This window comes from Taudactylus pleione, unplaced genomic scaffold (genome assembly GCF_031769625.1).
Source record: "Taudactylus pleione unplaced genomic scaffold, aTauple2 ptg000248l, whole genome shotgun sequence".
Classification (NCBI taxonomy): Eukaryota; Metazoa; Chordata; class Amphibia; order Anura; family Myobatrachidae; genus Taudactylus; species Taudactylus pleione.
This window is the reverse complement of record NW_028284650.1, coordinates 4,897,504-4,923,548: the sequence shown is the minus strand read 5'-3', so window position 1 is coordinate 4,923,548 and position 26,045 is coordinate 4,897,504. Positions and strand designations below refer to the sequence as shown.

The 26,045-nt window shown below is 45.7% G+C and overlaps 5 non-coding genes across 5 annotated transcripts; 3 read left to right on the top strand and 2 right to left on the bottom strand.

The window, feature by feature from the left end:
• The first annotated feature begins 5,253 nt into the window (after positions 1-5,253).
• TRNAK-CUU (transfer RNA lysine (anticodon CUU)) lies at positions 5,254-5,326 on the top strand. The gene has a single exon. It is a non-coding gene; the product is annotated as a tRNA-Lys (tRNA).
• A 2,187-nt stretch (positions 5,327-7,513) lies between these two features.
• Positions 7,514-7,585, bottom strand: TRNAH-GUG (transfer RNA histidin (anticodon GUG)). Its single transcript has one exon. It is a non-coding gene; the product is annotated as a tRNA-His (tRNA).
• An 8,959-nt stretch (positions 7,586-16,544) lies between these two features.
• Positions 16,545-16,617, top strand: TRNAK-CUU (transfer RNA lysine (anticodon CUU)). The gene has a single exon. It is a non-coding gene; the product is annotated as a tRNA-Lys (tRNA).
• Positions 16,618-19,250: 2,633 nt separating this feature from the next.
• On the bottom strand, positions 19,251-19,322 carry TRNAH-GUG (transfer RNA histidin (anticodon GUG)). Its single transcript has one exon. It is a non-coding gene; the product is annotated as a tRNA-His (tRNA).
• Positions 19,323-24,838: 5,516 nt separating this feature from the next.
• Positions 24,839-24,911, top strand: TRNAK-CUU (transfer RNA lysine (anticodon CUU)). The gene has a single exon. It is a non-coding gene; the product is annotated as a tRNA-Lys (tRNA).
• Positions 24,912-26,045: the final 1,134 nt, after the last annotated feature.

The window sequence follows — 26,045 nt, the reverse complement described above, 5'->3', positions numbered from 1 at the left end:
GATCACTATGGTTACCCCCGTTTTTGCCTGCAAAAGAAAGTCGGGTTTTTAAATAGCCGCGCAAGGTGTTTTTTCCCGACATTGAAGAAGTGATGCAGAAGAGCACTTAGGTTATTTTTATTTTTTTTAAGTGGTCCCATCAAATTTGGGGTACATGAAAATGGGGGTAAGCATTTTTTGAAGTCCCTAAAGTGATTTTTCAAAATTCTGCAAAAATGCACCTGCCGCTAGCACCTGCATTCTAGAAAACACCTGCCACATACATGCCCCCCCCCCCCCCCGAGACTATTCTGCTAATTTAAGAGTTTTTTCAAACACTTTTTTTTTATTAAACCCCAAAATTAAAGTTATTTTTTTGCGGTGTCCTGATTTTTTTTTTTTTTTTGACACAGTTCATTTTTAAATGAAAGTAGCAGGTGCAGGCTATTTTTTTAAGCCTGCACCCCTAAACCCCAATTCTGCACATAATTTATCACCGATTCCGAAATTTTCGCTCCAAATTGAATACCCCTGTAAATAGCACCAATTGAGAGCATTAAAGCACCCCAAATACCTTCAGCAGGGCTATTCGGGGGTATCCATAGTGATCCCCCATGTCAGTGCATCTTTTGGGGGGTGTCAGGCTGATTTCCCCAAAACAGACAGAATGATCTTGTGCTGAATTTCCACGAAGATAAGGTTGGCAGTCCATCATCGATAGTTTGCCAACGAAGGTGGAGGTTTGATATTACTCCACCATTGATTGCAAAAACGCGGCAATGTTTTTTTTCTTATTTTCCGGTGTATGGTCCTTAGCCCTGCCCCTGTTACAACACTTAGCACCTTCCCCTACCCTGATAGAATTCTGCAAAATGGAACCGTCCCGCCACAATCTGTGCAGAACAACTCACAGTAGGATGGCCATTGGAGTGGAACCATCAAATAGTTGTTGCATTACTGCCATCGCAGCATGCCTTGCGGTAACCTAGCAGTCATCCGTTATCCATTTGATGGTTTAACCATCCATGGTATGCTAGGGCACATGCGCAATGGACAACTGTGCATGCACAAAAGGCACTCGGCTACAGATAGAGTATCTCATTCATGGTTTATACAGCAGGAGTGATGCCAGCTGCCATTGGAAATAAGCATGCGATGGTGGCCACTATTGTAATCCCGCCATTGAATAAAAAAAGCATCCCTTTCAGATCAGAAACATTAATCTTTGCCAACCATTGGCTTCCAATGGCAATCCCTAACTGATACCACTTTTATAAATAAATTCCGGGTCTGACTCGGAGGTTGGAACAGGGTTCCAAACCAGATCAGACCCAGAATTTGGCTGGCACCGACCCAGGATATTCCCGAGTTGGCGCCGTTCACACCGGAGCCAGGTCTGTAGTGACCCGGCTCTTCCGGCATGGAAGTGGACGCTTGGAGATGACGTCATCTCCAAGCGCCACTGAAGCCGGCCAATCGTCCGGCATGCGGTGCGCTCCAGGTCATCGTGACCCGCATAGCGCCATTTAAACTGCAGAGATTCAAGGGTCATTCCTGTGTTAAACCCTGCAAGTTACCTAGGTTGGATTGCCGGGTCACTCCAACTGGGAATCCAACCCTGTCCCCTTTCACACCAAGGAACAACCCGGGTTAACCCTGCAATAACCCGGGTTTTATCTCTGGTGTAAAAGGGGTATGACAGTATCTGCGTGCACACAATAGATCATGAAATGTGGGTTAAGTTCTAGGAACACTGCTCGCTTGAATAAATATGAATAAAAAAATAATAATGTAACTTGCATGTGGTCTCCCTGTTTTGATAAGGACTCAGGGCCTGATTCAGAGCCGCTCGTAAGCGGCCGCTCCGAGCGATGTTCGCACATCTGCGCATGCGTATGGGTTGTAATTGCATGCACCAACAAGTCAGTGCGGTTGGAAATCGTATGCTCACAAAATAGCGAATGCCTGCTAATTTGATTGACAGGATGAGGCGTTTGTGGGTGGTAACGGGAAGGTGCTTGAAAACGGGGAGTGGAGATCCGAACGCAGGCGTGCCAAACGGTCAAAACGGGCGTTTTAAGGGTGTGCATAATTAACAAAGCAGCGTCATCGACCACGTCACTTGGTTGTCTTTTAGCCTGACTGCTCGCATGATTGCGGTAGGAAAATGCTACCACAAGAATAGCGAGCAGTTCATACGCCTTTTGATGTACTCGATTAATCTAATAAATAGCGGACATGACGTATGATGCGAGCTGCCAAGGGGCGTCTTTACAAAATAGCGAGCGCATGTTTTGGACGCTCGTTCAGACATAGAGGCGTCAACAGACCGCAAAGAGCGAGCGCTCAATTTAAATAGCCAGCCCCTTTTTCTGAACGAGTGTCCGCAAATAGCGTCCGGCTCTGAATCAGGCCCTCTTTTGGTCTGTATAGGTCGAGCATGAGATGCTTAAACTCAGGGATGTGGGTACAAACTCCCTGTCAGGTGTGGTTGTTTTGTATAAACACATTAATTAGTTTTCAGATCATGCTGTAGCTAACATTTTTAACATAGTGCATTTTGCTTTCTTATGATTACACTTTCATGTTTTGTTGTGTTCTAAAAATTGATGAATCTATAAATGTTCACTTTTATTTTGTGCATAAACCGTTTCAGTGCTACTCCTGGGAAAATTCACTAAATGAATGACATAGGGCTCTATTTATTAACATTATTTTTACTAAAATAAAGTGAAAAAGGGTGTTTTCACACCCTTTTCACATTATTTTAGTTTCACCTGTAGTTATTACAGGGCAATTGGAGTAGAATTAGTAAAATTCTACTCCAACCCCTAAGTATCACTTATTTTTAGTAAAGCAGATCGCATTTCCCATAATTGTAATGGGAAATGTGATCCGACCAGAGTTACTAAAAATAAATTGTAAAAAAAATACCGGGGGAAGCCCTGTGATAATAACGCCACCTGGAGGTGGCGTTATCCAGGGTCTCCCCCAGTTACCGGGCTCCCACTCTCTAACGGGGAGAGCAGAGACGGGAGCCGGTACCAGTTATCAGCTGTGTGGTCTAAACAGACCGCAAGCTGATTGCTGTAAAAAAAAAAAAAAATTGAAACATTTTTTTTTACTTACCTGAATCCAGGGACCGGTGATCGGGCCTCCGGTGATGGCTCCTCTCCGGTCAGCTGGTCTCCCACAGTGCACTACGGCCCGGTCATCAGGTGATCGGGTCCCAGTGCAGTATGGGAGATCACCTGATCGGGAAGCCCGGAGAAGATCATCGGAGGCCAGTAGGATGCAGGTAAGTGTAATGGAGGGGGGGGGGGTTGTGGGGGTACGCGATCGAGGGGCTTAGCGTCGGTGGGGGGTAGCAGCGACAGTGGGTCGGCACATGCGTGGGCTCTTAGTCGCGGTATTTTTTCCGAAAATACAGCGACTAGAGTGTGGATGGGATCCGCAGGGACATAGCTTTATCACAAGCTCTGTCCCTGCAAGGGATTTATAGTAAATCCCTGTGATATTGCCTGAATTCGCAATGCGAATTCACTCGGTAATATCACACTACAATCCGCATTCAATATGTGGATTGTAGTAAATAGAGCCCATAGTGTTCTTAGTTTATCAATGTGATTCCCCCAAACTTATCATTAGTCACTTATCTGTGAAGATGCTGGTTGTTGCTCCTACATATTTGTAGTTGATTGAGAGTGTAGCAGTTAGGGTATGGTATTACAGCCCAACTCTACATTCCCAAGAAGTCTTCCTGTACCCGCTTCATATTTTATGAGACCCTGGTGGCGATATCCAAGGCAAGATGGGTTGGGGGGAGGGGGATTAAGGCATTAACAATTCATAAACTGGCACTGTGCATAAAGTTACTTCATATGTCATAAGAAACATTTCTTGAGAACATCACCATGTGGCAGTTTCAATTTGTTTATGTTCTTTGAAAATAATTTATAATTATTTAGGCACTAATGGGGAGGGCTAGGGTGCGGGGTGGGGAGGGTTAAAGTTAGGCTACAAGAAGGGAGGGTTTGTGTTACAGGGAAAAGGATGGAGGGTACGTATACTTACCCTACCCCTGTTGGGATAACGACCATCAGGATGCCACTGTCGGTATTACATACCCATTCTGGTTTGGTATGTGCTGTCTTTAAAGTTTCCATATATAGTGCCCTATATAAAAACAAAACTGCCCTTGTTGCACCATGCTGTGGCATGAGTCGATAGCACCAAACATCTTTTTGTGCATCTTTTTCCCTTAATGTGCACCTTCATTGCATAGCAATGCGAATATGATGCACAAGCAGCTTCTGCTGATTAATGATATGTGGCATGTCTATATTCTGTGTGCGACTGTGGTGTATCTGCATGCAAAATGCTACATTACAGTGTAACAGCCGCTGACACTAACGTACAGTAGCATTTCACATACACCCGCAGTGGTACACAGAATATAGGCATGCCACTTATCATTAATCAGCAGAAGCTGCTTGTGCATCATATTCACATTGTTTTGCATATTAAGGGAAAAAGTCACACAAAAAGACGCTCGCTACCGAGTCAAACGACGCTCACATGTTATGTGTAACGTGACTTGTAGCGCACAGAGAATAGATGTATGTGGACACATCTGTATTCCCCACTTCCTTGAGATTCTCAGCCAGCAAAGGCAGGTTCAACTACTTTCTGCTATAAATGAAAGTAGTCACCCTGCCATAGGCACAGTGGTCACATGCTGATCAGGGCAGTGCTAATTCCTCTATGGGCAGTGTGTCCTACTCTTCCCACATGCTGGCAGCACCACACTGAAAAGCACTAAAGTGCACAAACTTAACTGACTCAAATGTAATTTTATGGTAACAATGTTATGGAGCATACACACGGTCAGATTTGTCAGACTTGTCAGATTTGTCAGATGAACGACTGAACGATTTGAACGATTTTACCAAAGTTTTGAACGATTTGAACGATTTTTGACTGCATTAAAATGAATGGAATCGTCCAAGTCTGACTGCAAACCCATCAGATGTCAGATATCGTTATCTGACAAACGGGAACGCGCATCGTTGATCGTCCATCGTTCAGGCATGTCAGATATGAACGATTTTCCTTCAGATATGAACAACTGAACGATTTTTAAATCGTTATCGTTCATATCTGAAGGAAAAATCTGATCGCATGTATGCACCATTAGAATTTTCTATTACTCTGGATTGGATTTTACATGTTTGTTTCCAGATAGAAGTAGTCCCTTATCAGTGTACACCATGTGCCCGGCTAGCTCAGTCGGTAGAGCATGAGACTCTTAATCTCAGGGTCGTGGGTTCGAGCCCCACGTTGGGCGGTTTTGTTTTGTATAAATTTTGCAAGTCAGTGCATGCGTTACTGTTTTTAGCTAACATTTTTACTATAGTGCAGTCTGGTTTTGCTTTCTTACGATGACTATATTATTTATACATTTTCCTATTTTGTTGTGAAGTATACATTGATGAAACAAAAAATGTTTGTTACCAAATGTTCTCTACAAACTATTATTATGCATAAACAGGATCAGTCCTACCTACTGTAGGTGGTGTCCAGGGGCGTCTTAAGAGAGGAGGGGGCCCGTATGCACTCCCCATGCGGGGCCCCCTCCTCTCTCCCCTGTGGCCGACTGACACGGCTGGCCAGCCACCGGAGCATTAGCAGACTCCGGCCACTAGAGTGTGCCTGGAGTCTACTGCGTATGCGCAGAACACCGGAAAAGTGGCCGCGGTGGCCATTTTCCGGTGTTCTGAGCAGTGCTAACACTCGACGTGGGACCATGGACAGGTGAGTTTAAAATAATATGGGTGCAAGGTGTGCGGTGCGGGGCCCACACACACTGCACCCATTATAGATACATCACTGGTGGTGTCCAATTTGTTTTTACCTTTTTTTCTAATAATTAAATAATGATGATTGGTGCTTTCAAATTAAGATGGGTGTGATCTCAAACATTTAAGGAACAAACTGAGGCTTTGATATACAGTAGCTTGAAAAAGAAATTGGTTTCTCCGAAAAATCACTGCTAAACCTTGTTCCATAAGATAAGTTTATTTTAAAATCCCTATTGAATGTGTATGTGTGTATAAAATCAATTACAGATATACGAGTTATGTCTCTACCTGACTAATTTGCCCCAGACCGTTTCTCCTGATTGAGATTTGGATACCGTGGCATCTTCACACCAATATGAGTGGTTCATCTTAGTTTTATTATATTTCTATGTCTTTCAATTATTTCTATTGATACATATCATTATATTGGTGTATACTAAGAAACACTACTTTCATAATTGTTTTTAACAGTTAAATACATTATTTCTTATATTTAGAATTTTTTGTTTGAATATGTTAAATATATTTTAATATCCACAACTTATATTTATTTATGTTGTTTTTTTGGGAATCGGTATGTAATGCCACAGGCTAAACCTGCTCAAATACCGAGAGCGGCAGCCCGGTGGGTCGAAATCCTGACAGCTGAAGGTAAGTACCTTAACCCTCCCCTCTCCCTCCCTAACCCTCCCTTAGGGGTGCCTAACCTCCCCCCCGTTAGTGCCTAAACCTAACCCCCCCTCCCCGCACCCTAAACCTAACTCCTGGGGGGGGTGCCTAACCCTAACCCCCCCTAGTGGTGCCTAAGCATAACCCCCCCTTCCCCTACCCTAACCCTCCCGGGGGGGTGCCTAACCCTAAGTCCCCCTGGCGGTCCCTAAACCTAACCCTCTACCCCCCCCTCCCGTGGCTACACGCTGAGACACCCGGCATACCTTTGTTCGGTATGGCGGGTGTCGGAATTCCGTACTGGGGCTAATGATAGGCGTCAGGATTTCGACACCTATCTTTAGTCCCATGTCGGGATGTAAGTATCGTGATATTGGCAAGCGGGATAGCGCCCACCGGTAACCTGACTGCATCCCGTTATTTTGTTGTTGTTTGAATATTTCATTAAGTACTGTATATTTTTATATCCACAAAGTTTGTGGTTATTTGGTTTAAAAGCCACTAACATTGTGGAGCAATTGCTGGTAACTGCTTATCTTTTTACTGTTCTTCCATGTTTGTAGTGGATAGAGAGTGGTAGTAGGGTAAGGTGTCATTGCCTATCTACACATTCCCTAGCAGATGCCCTCTACCCCTTCTCTACATTAGCTAGGTAGCTGGGGAGGAGCAGGCCTAAGGCAAGATATGTTGAGAGGCAAATGATAAAGGTGCTGAGAATCCACTAACTGACACTGTGCATAAAGATACTTCATATTTATAAGAAAAAATTGGAAGCATTGCCATCTGTTGTGTTAGATTTCTGTATGTTCTAGGAAAATAATAACAAATTATTTTTTTATATATAATTGTCCATTATATATTTATGTTTAATAGTAAGGTTACCTAGATCAAACAAGTAAATGAGACTATTATTATGTATAATAGCATATAGTTATTCATATTAGTTATTACAAAAAATTACTTATAATATTATTTACATAAACATAAAATAAATGAAAAGTAAGTGCCGTGACCCGGATTCGAACCGGGGTTGCTGCGGCCACAACGCAGAGTACTAACCACTATACGATCACGGCAAGCCACACAAAGAGTGTGTTGCAGGGTTGTGAATAATTACATACTCATAGAGGTCCAGGCTGATCACAGTAGTGCTGGTGTCTGTTTGGTCAGTGTGTCCTCCTCCCAGAGGCTGGCAGCACAACACTGAAAAGAACTGACGTTTAGAACAACTTCCGAGTGAAGGAACTTTACTGAAATAATTTTAATTTGTATATAATTTTAACATATCCCTGTCATAATTTTCTTAACTATATATAATTTGCTTAGAATTTTAAGTTAATACTGTTAGAAGAATTATCTTTTTCTGTGGATTGAATCTTACATATGGGTTTCAAGAAGGAAGCTCCATCTGCATGACTAGCTCAGTTGGTAGAGTATGAGATGCTTAAATGCAGGGCTGTGGGTAGCGTTCCTGCTAGGTAGTTTTAGCGGGGCGCGGCGCCCTGCCCTCCTTCTGGAAGGCAAAAAGCTCCCTGCCCTCCAGAAGGAGGGCAAAAAGCACCCTGCCCTAACAGCCTGCGGGTGCCGTCTTCACCCGCGGGTCGCAGTGTCCCGCGGGTGAAGAAATGTGCGGTGACCCGGTCACCACCGTAGAATAGACACCGGGCGCATGCGCCCGGCATCTATTATCCCTGTCTGCAGGGCTTGGGGGCTGCCCGCTGTGTCCGTAAGTGCCGGGCACGCCCCCAAGAGTGACGAAAAGGGGACGCGTCTTATAGACACGCCCCCTTTTCAATGACCACGTCCCCTTCTCGGTCGCGCGCGCGCCCTCGGCGCGCACACAAACGTGCCCTCTCTACCTCCGGCGCCCTGCCTCGCGCCGGAGCTAGAGTGAACACTGTGTGGGTTCAAGCCCCTTGTCGGGTGTGCTTGTTTTGTATAAACACATTAACTCGTTTTCAGATCATGCTGTAGCTAACATTTTTAACATATTGCATTTTGCTTTCTTATGATTACACTTTAATGTTTTGTTGTGTTCTAAAAATTGATGAATCTATAAATGTTCACTTTTATTTTGTGCATAAACAGTCTCAGTGCTACTCCTGGGAAAACCTAAGTGGTCCTTTAAGGTGCCAGTGTGTTAGAGGTCAAAATCACTAAATGAATGACATAGTGTCTCTATTTCAGTGTTCTTAGTTTACCAATGTGAATCCCCTACACTGAACATTGGTCAATTACCTGTGAAGCTGCTGGTTTGTGGCTCCTGCATGTTTGTAGGGGTTGGGTATGAAATCCAAGCTGTCGGGATGCCGCTGGTCAGAATACCGACATTGGCATCCCGACAGCCAGAATCCTGACACCCATATGAACGAATGGTAAGTAGTTTCCTAACCTCCTCCCCTAATGCCTAAGCCTAACCTCCCCCTCCCAGCACCCTAAACCTAACACCACTTCCCAGTGCCTAAACCTAACCTTCCCCTAGTGCTTAAACCTAACCACCCCGCACCATAATCCTCACACTCCCTCCCTGGTGCCTAACCATCCCCCTAGTGCCTAACCCTGCACACTGACCTCTCTCTAACACCCCGATACTTACCTTTAGGATGCCGACGGTCGGGATACTGGTGCGGGATCCTGACCTGTCGGGATTTCCACGCCGGTATTTAGACCGTTAGCATCCCGCATACTGGGATACCAACTACATCCCGTTTGTCGTTGATTGAGAGTGTAGCAGTCAGGGTATGGTAATACAGGCCATCTCTACATTCCCAAGAAGGGGGGAGGGTAAATATACATTCCCGACCCCTGTCGGGATAACGACCATCGGGATGCCACTGTCTGTATTTTCACAAGAGGCATCCCGACTGCCATTATTACATACCCATTCCGGGTTGGCATGTGCTGTCTTTCAAGTTCCCATATATAGTGCTCTAAATAAAAATAAATAAATGCCTGAATATTAAAAAAAACAAAAAAGTACAGATGTGTATACATACATATAACCTCCTTGCACATTAAATGGCAATTGTTGCACCATGCTGTGGCATGAGTCCGTAGCACAAAACATCTTTTTGTGCATCTTTTTCCCTTAATGTGCACCTTCATTGCATAGCTATGCGAATATGATGCACAAGCAGCTTCTGCTGATTAATGATATGTGGCATGTCTATATTCTGTGTGCGACTGTGGTGTATCTGCATGCAAAATGCTACATTACAGTGTAACAGCCGCTGACACTAACGTACAGTAGCATTTCACATACACCCGCAGTGGTACACAGAATATAGGCATGCCACTTATCATTAATCAGCAGAAGCTGCTTGTGCATCATATTCACATTGTTTTGCATATTAAGGGAAAAAATTCACACAAAAAGACGCTCGCTACCGAGTCACACGACGCTCACGTTATGTGTAACGTGACTTGTAGCGCACAGAGAATAGATGTATGTGGACACATCTGTATTCCCCACTTCTATGAGATTCTCAGCCAGCACAGGCAGGTTCAACTACTTTCTGCTATAAATGAAAGTAGAGTCACCCTGCCGTAGGTACAGTCAGAGACGGCCCTAGGCATAGGCATTATAAACAAATGATTAGGGGCGACTCAGAATGCTAGGGGCATTCCAGGGCTCTGACTCTGTCTGCCCCTCCGCCTGCCGCTAGCCACTGCTCCCACCTATAGCGCTGCCGGCGCTGCTACCCGCTCTCTCTTCCAGCGCGCTACTATGATCGGAGCTCTCCGATCGGGCAGCGCAGCGGATGGCCAGGCCGGTTATGTCACGTGACTTTTGACCGTGATCCGCATCCGCCCGGCCCTTCTGCATAGAAGCTCATTCTGTCTACAGGAGGAGCCATGATGGCCAAGGGAGGGCATGCTGCAAAGAGATGGGGTTTGAGCACCTAAAGGGACTCCCCCGGGTGCAGTTTTGTGGCTTACTACTGTGCTGATCTCTTATCCTTGACATAGCCGCTGGTATTCCATCTGTCCAGAGAGGACCGCCGGTACTCACCCAAATGTTTACATTGGTCTGGCTTACCTCCACCACTTTCAATGCTCCCCACGCTATTGAAGTATCTATTTCCATCACAGTGGAATCTTATCTGTGGTTGCAAGGACAGTGGATAATATTGCCCATTCAGAGATTGCCTTTTTAATATGAGTTCAACATACTGTGGACACATTAAAGAGAGGAACTGTGAAGGAGTCTTATATTCAAACCCAGTGTGTCCTATTTTATTCCTGCTACAGTTTGTACCCTTTATTATGGTTTTATTGCTGTGACTTATTCAAATAAGTGTTCCACACTTTCATCATCACATATTTTTAGCAGGTTGCAGAACCTGCTGTTGGAGCAGCTAGTTTTATTAAGCTTATATTAATTGATTGAAAGGCACAGCTATTTTTGTTTTTAATCTGAGGTGATGAGGTCACAGTTTTATTCGCTGGGTGAGTGAGGTTGGGGTGTAATAATATGTAAGGGGCATTACTGTGTGGCATTATGTGTATGAGGGCATTACTAATGTGTGACATACGTAAGGGGCATTACTGTGTAGTATTTCTGCATTATGCATACAAGGGGCATGACAATTGTGTGACATTATTAGTGTTCCCTCTAGCTCCGGCGGGAGGCAGGGCGCCGGAGCTAGAGAGGGCATGCACGTGCGTGCGCCGAAGGAGGGCGTGGTCATCGAAAAGGGGGCATGTCTATAAGACGCGTCCCCTTTTCGTCACTCTTGGGGGTGTGCCCGGCACTTACGGACATGCCGGGCAGCCCCCAAGCCCTGCAGACAGGGAGAATAGATGCCGGGCGCATGCGCCCGCCGTCTATTCTCCGGCGGTGACCGGGTCACCGCATGTTTCTCCACCCGCGGGACACTGCGTCCCGCAGGTGAGAACGGCTCCCGCAGGCTGTGAGGGCAGGGCGCTTTTTGCCCTCCAGATGGAGGGCAGGGCGCCGCGCCCCGCTAAAACAGCCTAGCGGGAACGCTACATTATGTGTACGGTATAAAATCGGGAAGCCGGCTGCCTTAATACCGGTAAGCGGCTTCCCGAATGTCATATCCCGGTGAGGGTGAAATGCGAGGCGTCTAGATGTAGACGCCTGACATTTCCCGGGCGCCGCGAGCGGACAGCCGCAAGGGAGGAGGGGAGGGTTAGGTTTAGGGCACCCGGGGGGGATTTAGGGTTAGGTACCCCCACGGGAGGGTTAGGCTAGGGGGAGGGAGGGTTAGGGTTAGGCCCCCCCGGGGGGGGACTTAGGGTTAGGCACCCCCCCGGGGGACTTAGGTTTAGGCAGCGGGGAAGGGGGGCTTAGGCACTTAGAGTGGGGATTAGGATTAGGCACTTGGGGGGGGAGGTTAGGGTTAGGCACCCCTAAGGAGGGTTAGGGGGTTAGGTTAGTCAATACTTGCCTATCGTCGATCGGGATTTCCAGCGCTGTTGGGCTTCCGCTGCCGGGAACTCTGCTGTTGTCGGCCAGGTGCTGCCGGGAATCGACCGCCGGCCAGGTGTACAAGGTGCACTATTGTATGTCGTAATATGTACAAAAGGCACTACTGTGTGGTGTAATGTGAATAATGGACACTACTGTGTGATATAATGTGAATAAGGGGCACTTCTGTCAGGCATAACTTGTACAAAACAAAGGGGTACTACTGTGTGGCGTAGCGTGAATAAAGGACACTGGGACTGATTCAGAGCCGGACGCTCTGAACGAGTGCCCGCTCTGAATCAGGGCATTTTTTTTTTTTTAATGGTGCGGCCTCTTGGACGCTCGCATAGCTGTGGGTCACAACCCACAGCTATAGCGAGCGGCCAGGAAGATGGTCGCGACCATCGGGCTTGCGACGAGATCCCTGTGGTAGGGTCTCGTTGCCGCAAGCACAAGTGTGCTTTTGGCTCTATCAGAGCCAAAAGCACTCCCACTGACATCACATGGGAACGCCTCCGTCTGGGCAGACACGCCCCCGGCCCGCCCACCAAAGTTGGGCGTGCTGTCGTGCGCTATCCGGGTCTCGCACATGCGCACAACGGAGCTGGCTCTGACGTGCACATGCGCACTGGACCACCATCGACCCGCTTGCGAGCAAATAGCGCTCGCGAGCAGGTCTGAATCAGGCCCTCTATCCTATGATGTAATGTTAATAAGGGACACTGGGCCTGATTCAGACCCGATCAGCTGAGCGCTCGCAAGCGGGTCGATGTTGGCCCAGTGCGCATGTGCACGAGGGAGCCGGCTCCGTCGTGCGCATGCGCAAGTCCCGGATAGCGATGGCCAAGCCGTCGCTCCGGGTCTCCCTACAAAGGGGGCGTGCCGTCGATGTTGAGTGACAACACGCCCCCTTTGGTGGGCGTGGCTGCCCAGATGGAGGCGGTACCATGGGAACGCCTACCGTCTGGGGCCGGCCCCAGTGACATCACAAGTGTTGTCAGTGGGAGTGCTCTCGGCTCTGTTAGAGCTGAAAGCACTCCAGGGCTTGCGGCTACGAGACCCTACCACAAGGGTCTCGTCGCAAGCCCGATGGTTGCGATGGTCTTGACCATCGCGACCATCTTTTTAGCCGCTCACTATAGCTGTGGGTGGTCACCCACAGCTATGCGAGCGGCCAGGAGGCCGCTCAAAAAAAACAGGGACGGCCCTGATTCAGAGCGAGCGCTCTGTCAGAGCGTCCGGCTCTGAATCAGGGCCACTATCCTGTGATGTAATGTGAATAAGGGACACTATCGTGTGATGTAATGTGAATAAGGGACACTGGGCCTGATTCAGAGCCGGACGCTCTGACCAGAGCGCTCGCTCTAAATCAGGGCTCTCCTACCTCTTATTGGAGCGGCCTCCTGGCCGCTCGTATAGCTGTGGGTGACCACCCACAGCTATAGCGAGCGGCCAGGAAGATGACCATCGCGACCATCGGACTTGCGACGAGACCCTGCGGTAGGGTCTCGCTGCCACAAGCCCAGGAGTGCTTTTGGCTCTATCAGAGCCAAAAGCACTCCCACTGACATCACTAGTGATGTCAGTGGGGCTGGCCCCAGACGGTAGGCATTCCCATGGGAACGCCTCCGTCTGGGCAGCAATGCCCCCGGCACGCCCACCAATGGGGGCGTGCTGTCAATCAACATCGACATCAACATCGGCTTGGCCGTCGCTATGCGGGTCTCGTGCATGCGCATGACGGAGCTCCCTCCGTCGTGCACATGCGCACTAGGGCACCATCGACCCGCTTGCGAGCGGGTCAGAATAAGGGACTCTATCCTGTGATGTAACGTGAATAAGGGACACTATCCTGTGATGTAATGTGAATAAGGTTGCACTACTGTGTGGCGTAATTTGAATTGGGGGTACTATTGTGGCCATGCCCCTTTCCAGCAAGACCACACCCCTTTGTCGCACGTTGTCCCTCTTTAAAATATGGGGGTTGGGGCGCCAATACTTTTGCTGGCACAAGACACCAAAATGTCTAATTACAGCTCTGTGGGTGTGGATTGCTATGGGTGAGGGGTTTTGCTGCCTGCTGCTGTGATCAGTGCTGCTTGGTGCTGAGTGATGGGTGCTGTGCTGGGAGAGGGGTGTTGGGTCAAAGGTGTCACGACCAGGGTTTTGCGACGTGGATGTTTGCGGTCCTTACCGGTGAGGGCGCTGTGGTGCGGTTCTTCTGTCGGGGGAGCTGGAATGTGGAAACTGGCATTGGCTGTATGCAGAGGTCTGCTAGCATTGGGCCATCCTTGCAAGGGTAAGTCTAGCAGCATCTCTGCGTCACAGGTGTCTGGGCATCACCATGTTGTCTTTGGCCATGTGACATAGCAGGCCAATCGTCTGTAGGTCACCTGCTCTCTCTGGCCTATCATGTTCCGCTACTGGGTACTTAAGGGTGTTTGGAGCTCCCTGTAGTGTTCACAGTGTAGCTGTGAGTGAGAGTTCTCTGCACTCCTGAAACCTAGACTTGTGCTTCGGTGCTAGCCCTATGAAACCTAGACTTGTGCTTCGGTGCTAGCCCTATGAAACCTAGACTTGTGCTTCGGTGCTAGCCCTATGAAACCTAGATTGTGCTCCGGTGCTAGCCCTATGAAACCTAGACTTGTGCTCCGGTGCTAGCCCTATGAAACCTAGACTTGTGCTTCGGTGCTAGCCCTATGAAACCTAGACTTGTGCTTCGGTGCTAGCCCTATGAAACCTAGACTTGTGCTTCGGTGCTAGCCCTATGAAACCTAGACTTGTGCTTCGGTGCTAGCCCTATGAAACCTAGATTGTGCTCCGGTGCTAGCCCTATGAAACCTAGACTTGTGCTCCGGTGCTAGCCCTATGAAACCTAGACTTGTGCTCCGGTGCTGGCCCTATGAAACCTAGACTTGTGCTTCGGTGCTAGCCCTATGAAACCTAGACTTGTGCTTCGGTGCTAGCCCTATGAAACCTAGACTTGTGCTTCGGTGCTAGCCCTATGAAACCTAGATTGTGCTTCGGTGCTAGCCCTATGAAACCTAGACTTGTGCTCCGGTGCTAGCCCTATGAAACCTAGACTTGTGCTCCGGTGCTAGCCCTATGAAACCTAGACTTGTGCTCCGGTGCTAGCCCTATGAAACCTAGACTTGTGCTCCGGTGCTAGCCCTATGAAACCTAGACTTGTGCTCCGGTGCTAGCCCTATGAAACCTAGACTTGTGCTCCGGTGCTAGCCCTATGAAACCTAGACTTGTGCTTCGGTGCTAGCCCTATGAAACCTAGACTTGTGCTCCGGTGCTAGCCCTATGAAACCTAGATTGTGCTCCGGTGCTAGCCCTATGAAACCTAGACTTGTACTTCAGTGCTAGCCCTATGAAACCTAGACTTGTGCTCCGGTGCTAGCCCTATGAAACCTAGATTGTGCTCCGGTGCTAGCCCTTTGAAACCTAGACTTGTGCTTCAGTGCTAGCCCTATGAAACCTAGACTTGTGCTTCAGTGCTAGCCCTAGCTCCTTGTCGGCCTCTGGCTCCCTGCATAGCCTGCACCGCTCTGCCTTGCGTTGCTCACTGCTGAGATCAACCCTGCACCTTCCACCAGACCCACTCCTGCCTCCTCAGTTAACCCACTCCTGCCTGAACCTGTTTCCTCGGTTAACCATCACAGCATTTCCAGATTTCCATTTCAGCCAGCATCCCAGCATTACTGGATATCCCCTTAATCCACTATTCAGCAAACCAAGACTTCCACTTCACTCTCACAGTTTATCTGGAATCATCTCTGTCACTGATCTGGACATTTGACACGGTCAGATTTGTCAGACTTGTCAGATTTGTCAGATGAACGATTGAACGATTTGAACGATTTTACCAAAGTTTTGAACGATTTGAACGATTTTTTACTGCATTAAAATGAATGGAATCGTCCAAGTCTGACTGCAAACACATCAGATGTCAGATATCGTTATCTGACAAACGGGAACGCGCATTGTAAATCGTCCATCGTTCAGGCATGTCAGATATGTCAGATTTTCCTTCAGATATGAACGACTGAACGATTTTTAAATCGTTATCGTTCATATCTGAAGGAAAAATCTGACCGTGTGTATGCACCATTACTCCCATTCACTACAGCTCCCCTCAGCCACATATATCAGTTTGTTTATTACTGGACTTTAGTTTATCTTATTATTCATGTCTACGAACAGTAACATTAAACAACTCACCTTTCAGTTTAAACCTTGGCTGCTCCTGTTTCCACCCCGGGTCCACAACAAATACAGACTCTGACAAAAGGCAGAACTAGCAGAGGTGCTAGGGAGCACCATCCAAAATCTTTCCTAGGGCATCAAATTGGTTAGGGCCGGCTCTAGGCACAGTAGTCACATGCTGATCAGGGCAGTGCTAATTCCTCTATGGGCCGTGTGTCCTACTCTTCCCACATTCTGGCAGCACCACACTGAAAAGCTCTAAAGTGGAGGAACTTAACTGAATCAAATTTAATTTTATGGTTACAATGTTAGAATTTTCCTTAACTCTGCATTAGATTTTACATGTTTGTTTCCAGATAGAAGTAGTCCCTTATCACTGTACGCCATGTGCCCGGCTAGCTCAGTCGGTAGAGCATGAGACTCTTAATCTCAGGGTCGTGGGTTTGAGCCTCACGTTGGGCGGTCTTGTTTTGTATAAATTTTGCAAGTCAGTGCATGCGTTACTGTTTTTAGCTAACATTTTTGCCATAGTGCAGTCTGGTTTTGCTTTCGTCCGGTGATTATATTATTTATATTATTACATTTTCCTATTTTGTTGTGAAGTATACATTGATGAAACAAAAAATGTTTGTTACCAAATGTTCGCTACAAACTAATTATGCATAAACAGGATCAGTCCTACCTCTAAGTAAACCTAGGTGGTGTCCAATTTGTTTTAAAAACATTTATTTTTTTCTAATAGTTAAAGATAATTGTCGTTTACAAATTAAGATGGGTGTGATCTCAAACATTTAAGAAACAAACTGAGGCTTTGATATACAGTAGCTTGAAAAATAATTGGTTTCTCCGAAACGTCACTGCTAAGCCTTGTTACATAAGATAAGTTTTATTTTAAAATCTCTATTGAATGTCTGTGTGTATAAAATCAATTACAGATATGAGTTACCGTATATACTCGAGTATAAGTCGACCCGAATATAAGCCGAGGTACCTACTTTTACCCCAAAAAACTGGGAAAACTTACTGACTCGAGTATAAGCCTAGTGTGGGAAATGGCAGCAGCTGGTAGTGCCCCCAGTAGTAATTCCCCCTGGTTGTGCCCCCAGTAGTAATCCCTCCTGGTAGTGCCCCCAGTGGTAATCCCCCCTTTCAGTGCCTCCAGTAGTAATCCGCCCCTGGTAGTACCCCCAGTTGTAAACCCCCCTTTTAGTGCCCCCTGTAGTAATCCCCCACTGGTAGTGCCCCCTGTAGTAATCCTCCCCTGGTAGTTCCCCCAGTGGTAATCCCCCCTTTTAGTGCCCCCTGTAGAAATCCCCCCTTTTAGTGCCCCCTGTAGTAATCCCCCCCTGGTAGTGCCCCCTGTAGTAATCCCCCCCTTGTAGTTCCCCCAGTGGTAATCCCCCCTTTTAGTGCCCCCTGTAGTAATCGCCCCCTGATAATGCCCCTTGGTAGTGCCCCCTGTAGTAATCGCCCCTTGGTAGTGCCCCCTGATAATGCCCCCTGGTAGTGCCCCCTGTAGTCATCGCTCCCTGGTAGTGCCCCCTCTAGTAGAGAGAGACGTAAAAAGAATTAAAAAAAAATAAACACTTACCTTAAACTCCCGCTACTGGTCCCGCCGCTGTCCGCTCCTCCGCTCCCGCCGCTGGCCGCTTTGCATGGGAGAGACGTCGTCATGACGACGTGTCTCCCATCACCCACTGCGGGAGCCGGAAGATGGCTCCCGCAGTGGGAGCAGCCGCTGAGAGTCTGACAGACTCTCAGTGGCTGCTGATTACACCAAACACGCAGCTGCCGGCTCCGGCGGCTGTGTGTTTGGCAGTGTGTAGCGCTGACCGAACTCCGTCCGGTCAGCGCTACACTTGACTCGAGTATAAGCCGAGGGGGTACTTTTTCAGCACATTTTTTGTGCTGAAAAACTCGGCTTATACTTGAGTATATACGGTATGTCTCTTCCTGGATAAATATACCCCAGACCGTTTCTCCTGATTGAGATTTGGATACCGTGGCATCTTTACACCAATATGAGTGGTTCATCTTAGTTTTATTATATTTCTATGTCTTTCAATTATTTCTATTGATACATATCATTATATTGGTGTATACTAACAACCACTACTTTCATAATTCTTTTTTAACAGTTAAATACATTTTATTATTTACATTTAGAATTTTTTGGTTGAATATGTTAAGTATATTTTAATATCCACAACTTATTTTTATGTGCATTTTTTGTTGTAGTTTGAATATTTCATTAGTTACTGTATATTTTTATATCCACAAAGTTTCTGGTTATTTGGTTTAAAAGTGTGTGCGACCAAACTATGCTTTATTTTGGTTTATTATTGTGTCCAATTACAGGTTGAGTCTCCCATATCCAAATATTCCGTATAAGGTGTATATAACACATAAATGCATTCTGTGTTTAAATTTGGGTCCCATACCCAAGATACTTCATTATAGTATGCAAATATTCCAAACTACGGAATAATCCGATATCCAAAATACCCCTGGTCCCAAGCATTTTGGATATGGGAGACTCAACCTGTACCTGTTTCTAGTTTGTGACCGTGGCGCTCCCTCAGTGAACAACAGCCACTAACATTGTGGAGCAATTGCTGGTAACTGCTTATCTGTTTGCTGTTCTTCCATGTTTGTAGTGGATAGAGAGTGGTAGTAGGGTAAGGTGTCATTGCCTATCTACACATTCCCTAGCAGATGCCCTCTACCCCTTCTCTACATTAGCTAGGTAGCTGGGGAGGAGCAGGCCTAAGGCAAGATATGTTGAGAGGCAAATGATAAAGGTGCTGAGAATCCACTAACTGACACTGTGCATAAAGATACTTCATATTTATAAGAAAAAATTGGAAGCATTGCCATCTGTTGTGTTAGATTTCTGTATGTTCTAGGAAAATAATAACACATTTTTTTAATATATATAATTGTCCATTTTATATTTATGTTTAATAGTAAGGTTACCTAGATCAAACAAGTAAATGAGACTATTAAGTATAGTAGCATATAGTTATTCATATTAGTTATTACAAAAAATTACTTATAACATTATTTACATAAACATAAAATAAATGAAAAGTAAGTGCCGTGACCCGGATTCGAACCGGGGTTGCTGCGGCCACAACGCAGAGTACTAACCACTATACGATCACGGCAAGCCACACAAAGAGTGTGTTGCAGGGTTGTGAATATTTACATACTCATAGAGGTCCAGGCTGATCACAGTAGTGCTGGTGTCTGTTTGGTCAGTGTGTCCTCCTCCCAGAGGCTGGCAGCACAACACTGAAAAGAACTGACGTTTAGAACAACTTCCGAGTGAAGGAACTTTACTGAAATAATTTTAATTTGCATAGAATTTTAACATATCCCTGTCATAATTTTCTTAAAAAAATATAATTTGCTTAGAATTTTAAGTTAACACTGTTAGAATTATCTTTTACTGTGGATTGAATCTTTCATATGGGTTTCAAGAAGGAAGCTCCAGCTGCATGACTAGCTCAGTTGGTAGAGCATGAGATGCTTAAATGCAGGGCTGTGAGTTCAAGCCCCCTGTTGAATGTGCTTGTTTTGTATAAACACATTAATTCGTTTTCAGATCATGCTGTAGCTAACATTTTTAACATAGTGCATTTTGCTTTCTTATGATTACATTTTAATGTTTTGTTGTGTTCTGAAAATTGATGAATCTATAAATGTTCACTTTTTTTTGTGCATAAACAGTCTCAGTGCTACTCCTGGGAAAACCTAAGTGGTCCTTTAAGGTGCCAGTGTGTTAGAGGTCAAAATCACTAAATGAATGACATAGTGTCTCTATTTCAGTGTTCTTAGTTTACCAATGTGAATCCCCTACACTGAACATTGGTCAATTACCTGTGAAGCTGCTGGTTTGTGGCTCCTGCATGTTTGTAGGGGTTGGGTATGAAATCCAAGCTGTCGGGATGCCGCTGGTCAGAATACCGACATTGGCATCCTGAGCCAGAATCCCGACACCCATAGGAACAAACGGTAAGTATTTTCCTAACCCCTACCCTAACCCTCCCTCCCCGGTGCCTAACCCTAACCTCCTCCCCTAGTGCCTAAGCCTAACCTCCCCCTCCCAGCACCCGAAACCTAACACCACTTCCCCGTGCCTAAACCTAACCTTCCCCTAGTGCTTAAACATAACCACCCCGCACCCTAATCCTAACACTCCCAGTAGAAAAAGGAGGGGGATTTAACCCCCTATTGTACCTCAGCACACTGAATAATACCTGCAACAATATATGAAGACTATATGGTCATAGAAATTCAGAGATATTAGTTGCATGCATTTGCAAATACATGGGAGGCTGCTGGGCCACGTCACGGCTTCTCTGTTACCAGCAGTCCCTAACACTAAGGGGTTCACGTCCGGGCCGCAGTGCACCCAAATAAAAAGTGCAGCCCAGGACCCCCCCAGGGCATCACACGAAAATGGGAAAAAAGAGTGACAGTGCAGTGTAAAGTATAGCTGTGTGTGAGTAATCATTAAATGTGGAATGAGAGGTTAAAATATATGTGAAAAAATACATGAATAATAAACAAACATAAAAGGTGATGTGAAAAGCAACTATGTGTATTAAGTGGTGATGCCCTGAGGAGGCCCAGCCAGACCAGTCCCGGGGGCCCTACGCCCAAACGCTCACCCCAAATGTAAAATATACCAATTATAAGGCCTCATGATAAAGGCACATATATAATTTAGTCAAATGTAAGGCCTCATGATAAAGGCACATACATAAATGCATCCAAATTCAGAGCCAGCTTACCTGGGAGTCACCCCTGGGAACTCCAACTAGCACTACTAGAACCAGCATGCCCTACTAATGCTGGCTCCTTCACGCAACTCATAACAAACAAACAAAAAATGGCAGCTGCTCAATCAATCTAGCAGTACTAATCAGGTGCATGAAAGGGAGGGGTCACACTAAGTAGAAAAAGGAGGGGGTTAGGAGTTGCATAGAATTTTAACATATCCCTGTCATAATTTTCTTAAAAAAATATAATTTGCTTAGAATTTTAAGTTAACACTGTTAGAATTGTCTTTTACTGTGGATTGAATCTTTCATATGGGTTTCAAGAAGGAAGCTCCAGCTGCATGACTAGCTCAGTTGGTAGAGCATGAGATGCTTAAACGCAGGGCTGTGAGTTCAAGCCCCATGTTGGATGTGCTTGTTTTGTATAAACACATTAATTCATTTTCAGATCATGCTGTAGCTAACATTTTTAACATAGTGCATTTTGCTTTCTTATGATTACATTTTAATGTTTTGTTGTGTTCTGAAAATTGATGAATCTATAAATGTTCACTTTTTTTTGTGCATAAACAGTTTCAGTGCTACTCCTAGGAAAACCTAAGTGGTCCTTTAAGGTGCCAGTGTGTTAGAGGTCAAAATCACTAAATGAATGACATAATGTCTCTATTTCAGTGTTCTTAGTTTACCAATGTGAATCCCCTACACTGAACATTGGTCAATTACCTGTGAAGCTGCTGGTTTGTGGCTCCTGCATGTTTGTAGGGGTTGGGTATGAAATCCAAGCTGTCGGGATGCCGCTGGTCAGAATACCGACATTGGCATCCTGACAGCCAGAATCCCGACACCCATAGGAACAAACGGTAAGTATTTTCCTAACCCCTACCCTAACCCTCCCTCCCCGATGCCTAACCCTAACCTCCTCCCCTAGTGCCTAAGCCTAACCTCCCCCTCCCAGCACCCTAAACCTAACACCACTTCCCCGTGCCTAAACCTAACCTTCCCCTAGTGCTTAAACATAACCACCCCGCACCCTAATCCTAACACTCCCACCCTGGTGCCTAACCCTCCCCCTAGTGCCTAACCCTGCACCCTAACCTCCCTCTAACACCCCGATACTTACCTTCAGGATGCCGATGCTCGGGATACTGGTGCCGGGATACTGACCTGTCGGGAATTAGACCGTTGGCATCCCGTACACTGGGATACCAACTACATCCCGTTTGTAGTTGATTGAGAGTGTAGCAGTCAGGGTATGGTAATACAGCCCAACTCTACATTCCCAAGAAGGGGGAGGGTAAATATGCATTCCCGACCACTGTCGGGATAACGACCATCGGGATGCCACTGTCTGTATTTTCACAGGAGGCATCCCGACTGCCATTATTACATACCCATTCCGGGTTGGCATGTGCTGTCTTTCAAGTTCCCATATATAGTGCCATATATAAAGATAAATAAATGCATGAATATAAAAAAAAAAACAGTACAGATGTGTCCACATACATATAACCTCCTTGCACATTAAATGGCAATTGTTGCACCATGCTGTGGCATGAGTCCGTAGCACAAAACATCTTTTTGTGCATCTTTTTCCCTTAATGTGCACCTTCATTGCATAGCAATGCGAATATGATGCACAAGCAGCTTCTGCTGATTAATGATATGTGGCATGTCTATATTCTGTGTGCGACTGTGGTGTATCTGCATGTATCTGTATGCAAAATGCTACATTACAGTGTAACAGCAGCTGTTTTTTACTTACCTGAATCCAGGGACCGGTGATCGGGCCTCCGGTGATGGCTCCTCTCTGGTCAGCTGGTCTCCCACAGTGTACTGCGGCCCGGTCATCAGGTGATTGGGTCCCAGTGCAGTATGGGAGATCACCTGATCGGGAAGCCCGGAGAATATCACCGGAGGCCAGGAGGATGCAGGTAAGTGTAATGAAGGGAGGGGGGGGTCGCGGGGTCCGCGATCACGGGGGGCGGGGCTTAGCGTCGGTGGGGGGTAGCAGCGACGGTGGGTCGGCGCATGCGCGGGCTCTTAGTCGCGGTATTTTTTCCGAAAATACAGCGACTAGAGTGTGGATGGGATCCGCAGGGACATAGCTTTATCACAAGATCTGTACCTGCAAGGGATTTATAGTAAATCCCTGTGATATTGCCTGAATTCGCAATGCGAATTCACTCGGTAATATCACACTACAATCCGCATTCAATATGTGGATTGTAGTAAATAGAGCCCATAGTGTTCTTAGTTTATCAATGTGATTCCCCCAAACTTATCATTAGTCACTTATCTGTGAAGATGCTGGTTGTTGCTCCTACATATTTGTAGTTGATTGAGAGTGTAGCAGTTAGGGTATGGTATTACAGCCCAACTCTACATTCCCAAGAAGTCTTCCTGTACCCGCTTCATATTTTATGAGACCCTGGTGGCGATATCCAAGGCAGGATGGGTTGGGGGGAGGGGGATTAACAATTCATACACTGGCACTGTGCATAAAGTTACTTCATATGTCATAAGAAACATTTCTTGAGAACATCACCATGTGGCAGTTTCAATTTGTTTATGTTCTTTGAAAATAATTTATAATTATTTAGGCACTAATGGGGAGGGCTAGGGTGCGGGGTGGGGAGGGTTAAAGTTAGGCTACAAGAAGGGAGGGTTTGTGTTACAGGGAAAAGGATGGAGGGTACGTATACTTACCCTACCCCTGTTGGGATAACGACCATCAGGATGCCACTGTCGGTATTACATACCCATTCTGGTTTGGTATGTGCTGTCTTTAAAGTTTCCATATATAGTGCCCTATATAAAAACAAAACTGCCCTTGTTGCACCATGCTGTGGCATGAGTCGATAGCACCAAATATCTTTTTGTGCATCTTTTTCCCTTAATGTGCACCTTCATTGCATAGCAATGCGAATATGATGCACAAGCAGCTTCTGCTGATTAATGATATGTGGCATGTCTATATTCTGTGTGCGACTGTGGTGTATCTGCATGCAAAATGCTACATTACAGTGTAACAGCCGCTGACACTAACGTACAGTAGCATTTCACATACACCCGCAGTGGTACACAGAATATAGGCATGCCACTTATCATTAATCAGCAGAAGCTGCTTGTGCATCATATTCACATTGTTTTGCATATTAAGGGAAAAGTCACACAAAAAGACGCTCGCTACCGAGTCACACGACGCTCACATGTTATGTGTAACGTGACTTGTAGCGCACAGAGAATAGATGTATGTGGACACATCTGTATTCCCCACTTCCTTGAGATTCTCAGCCAGCAAAGGCAGGTTCAACTACTTTCTGCTATAAATGAAAGTAGTCACCCTGCCATAGGCACAGTGGTCACATGCTGATCAGGGCAGTGCTAATTCCTCTATGGGCAGTGTGTCCTACTCTTCCCACATGCTGGCAGCACCACACTGAAAAGCACTAAAGTGCACAAACTTAACTGACTCAAATGTAATTTTATGGTAACAATGTTATGGAGCATACACACGGTCAGATTTGTCAGACTTGTCAGATTTGTCAGATGAACGACTGAACGATTTGAACGATTTTACCAAAGTTTTGAACGATTTTTGACTGCATTAAAATGAATGGAATCGTCCAAGTCTGACTGCAAACCCATCAGATGTCAGATATCGTTATCTGACAAACGGGAACGCGCATCGTTGATCGTCCATCGTTCAGGCATGTCAGATATGAACGATTTTCCTTCAGATATGAACAACTGAACGATTTTTAAATCGTTATCGTTCATATCTGAAGGAAAAATCTGATCGCATGTATGCACCATTAGAATTTTCTATTACTCTGGATTGGATTTTACATGTTTGTTTCCAGATAGAAGTAGTCCCTTATCAGTGTACACCATGTGCCCGGCTAGCTCAGTCGGTAGAGCATGAGACTCTTAATCTCAGGGTCGTGGGTTCGAGCCCCACGTTGGGCGGTTTTGTTTTGTATAAATTTTGCAAGTCAGTGCATGCGTTACTGTTTTTAGCTAACATTTTTACTATAGTGCAGTCTGGTTTTGCTTTCTTACGATGACTATATTATTTATACATTTTCCTATTTTGTTGTGAAGTATACATTGATGAAACAAAAAATGTTTGTTACCAAATGTTCTCTACAAACTATTATTATGCATAAACAGGATCAGTCCTACCTACTGTAGGTGGTGTCCAGGGGCGTCTTAAGAGAGGAGGGGGCCCGTATGCACTCCCCATGCGGGGCCCCCTCCTCTCTCCCCTGTGGCCGACTGACACGGCTGGCCAGCCACCGGAGCATTAGCAGACTCCGGCCACTAGAGTGTGCCTGGAGTCTACTGCGTATGCGCAGAACACCGGAAAAGTGGCCGCGGTGGCCATTTTCCGGTGTTCTGAGCAGTGCTAACACTCGACGTGGGACCATGGACAGGTGAGTTTAAAATAATATGCACCCATTATAGATACATCACTGGTGGTGTCCAATTTGTTTTTACCTTTTTTTCTAATAATTAAATAATGATGATTGGTGCTTTCAAATTAAGATGGGTGTGATCTCAAACATTTAAGGAACAAACTGAGGCTTTGATATACAGTAGCTTGAAAAAGAAATTGGTTTCTCCGAAAAATCACTGCTAAACCTTGTTCCATAAGATAAGTTTATTTTAAAATCCCTATTGAATGTGTGTGTGTGTATAAAATCAATTACAGATATACGAGTTATGTCTCTACCTGACTAATTTGCCCCAGACCGTTTCTCCTGATTGAGATTTGGATACCGTGGCATCTTCACACCAATATGAGTGGTTCATCTTAGTTTTATTATATTTCTATGTCTTTCAATTATTTCTATTGATACATATCATTATATTGGTGTATACTAAGAAACACTACTTTCATAATTGTTTTTAACAGTTAAATACATTATTTCTTATATTTAGAATTTTTTGTTTGAATATGTTAAATATATTTTAATATCCACAACTTATATTTATTTATGTTGTTTTTTTGGGAATCGGTATGTAATGCCACAGGCTAAACCTGCTCAAATACCGAGAGCGGCAGCCCGGTGGGTCCAAATCCTGACAGCTGAAGGTAAG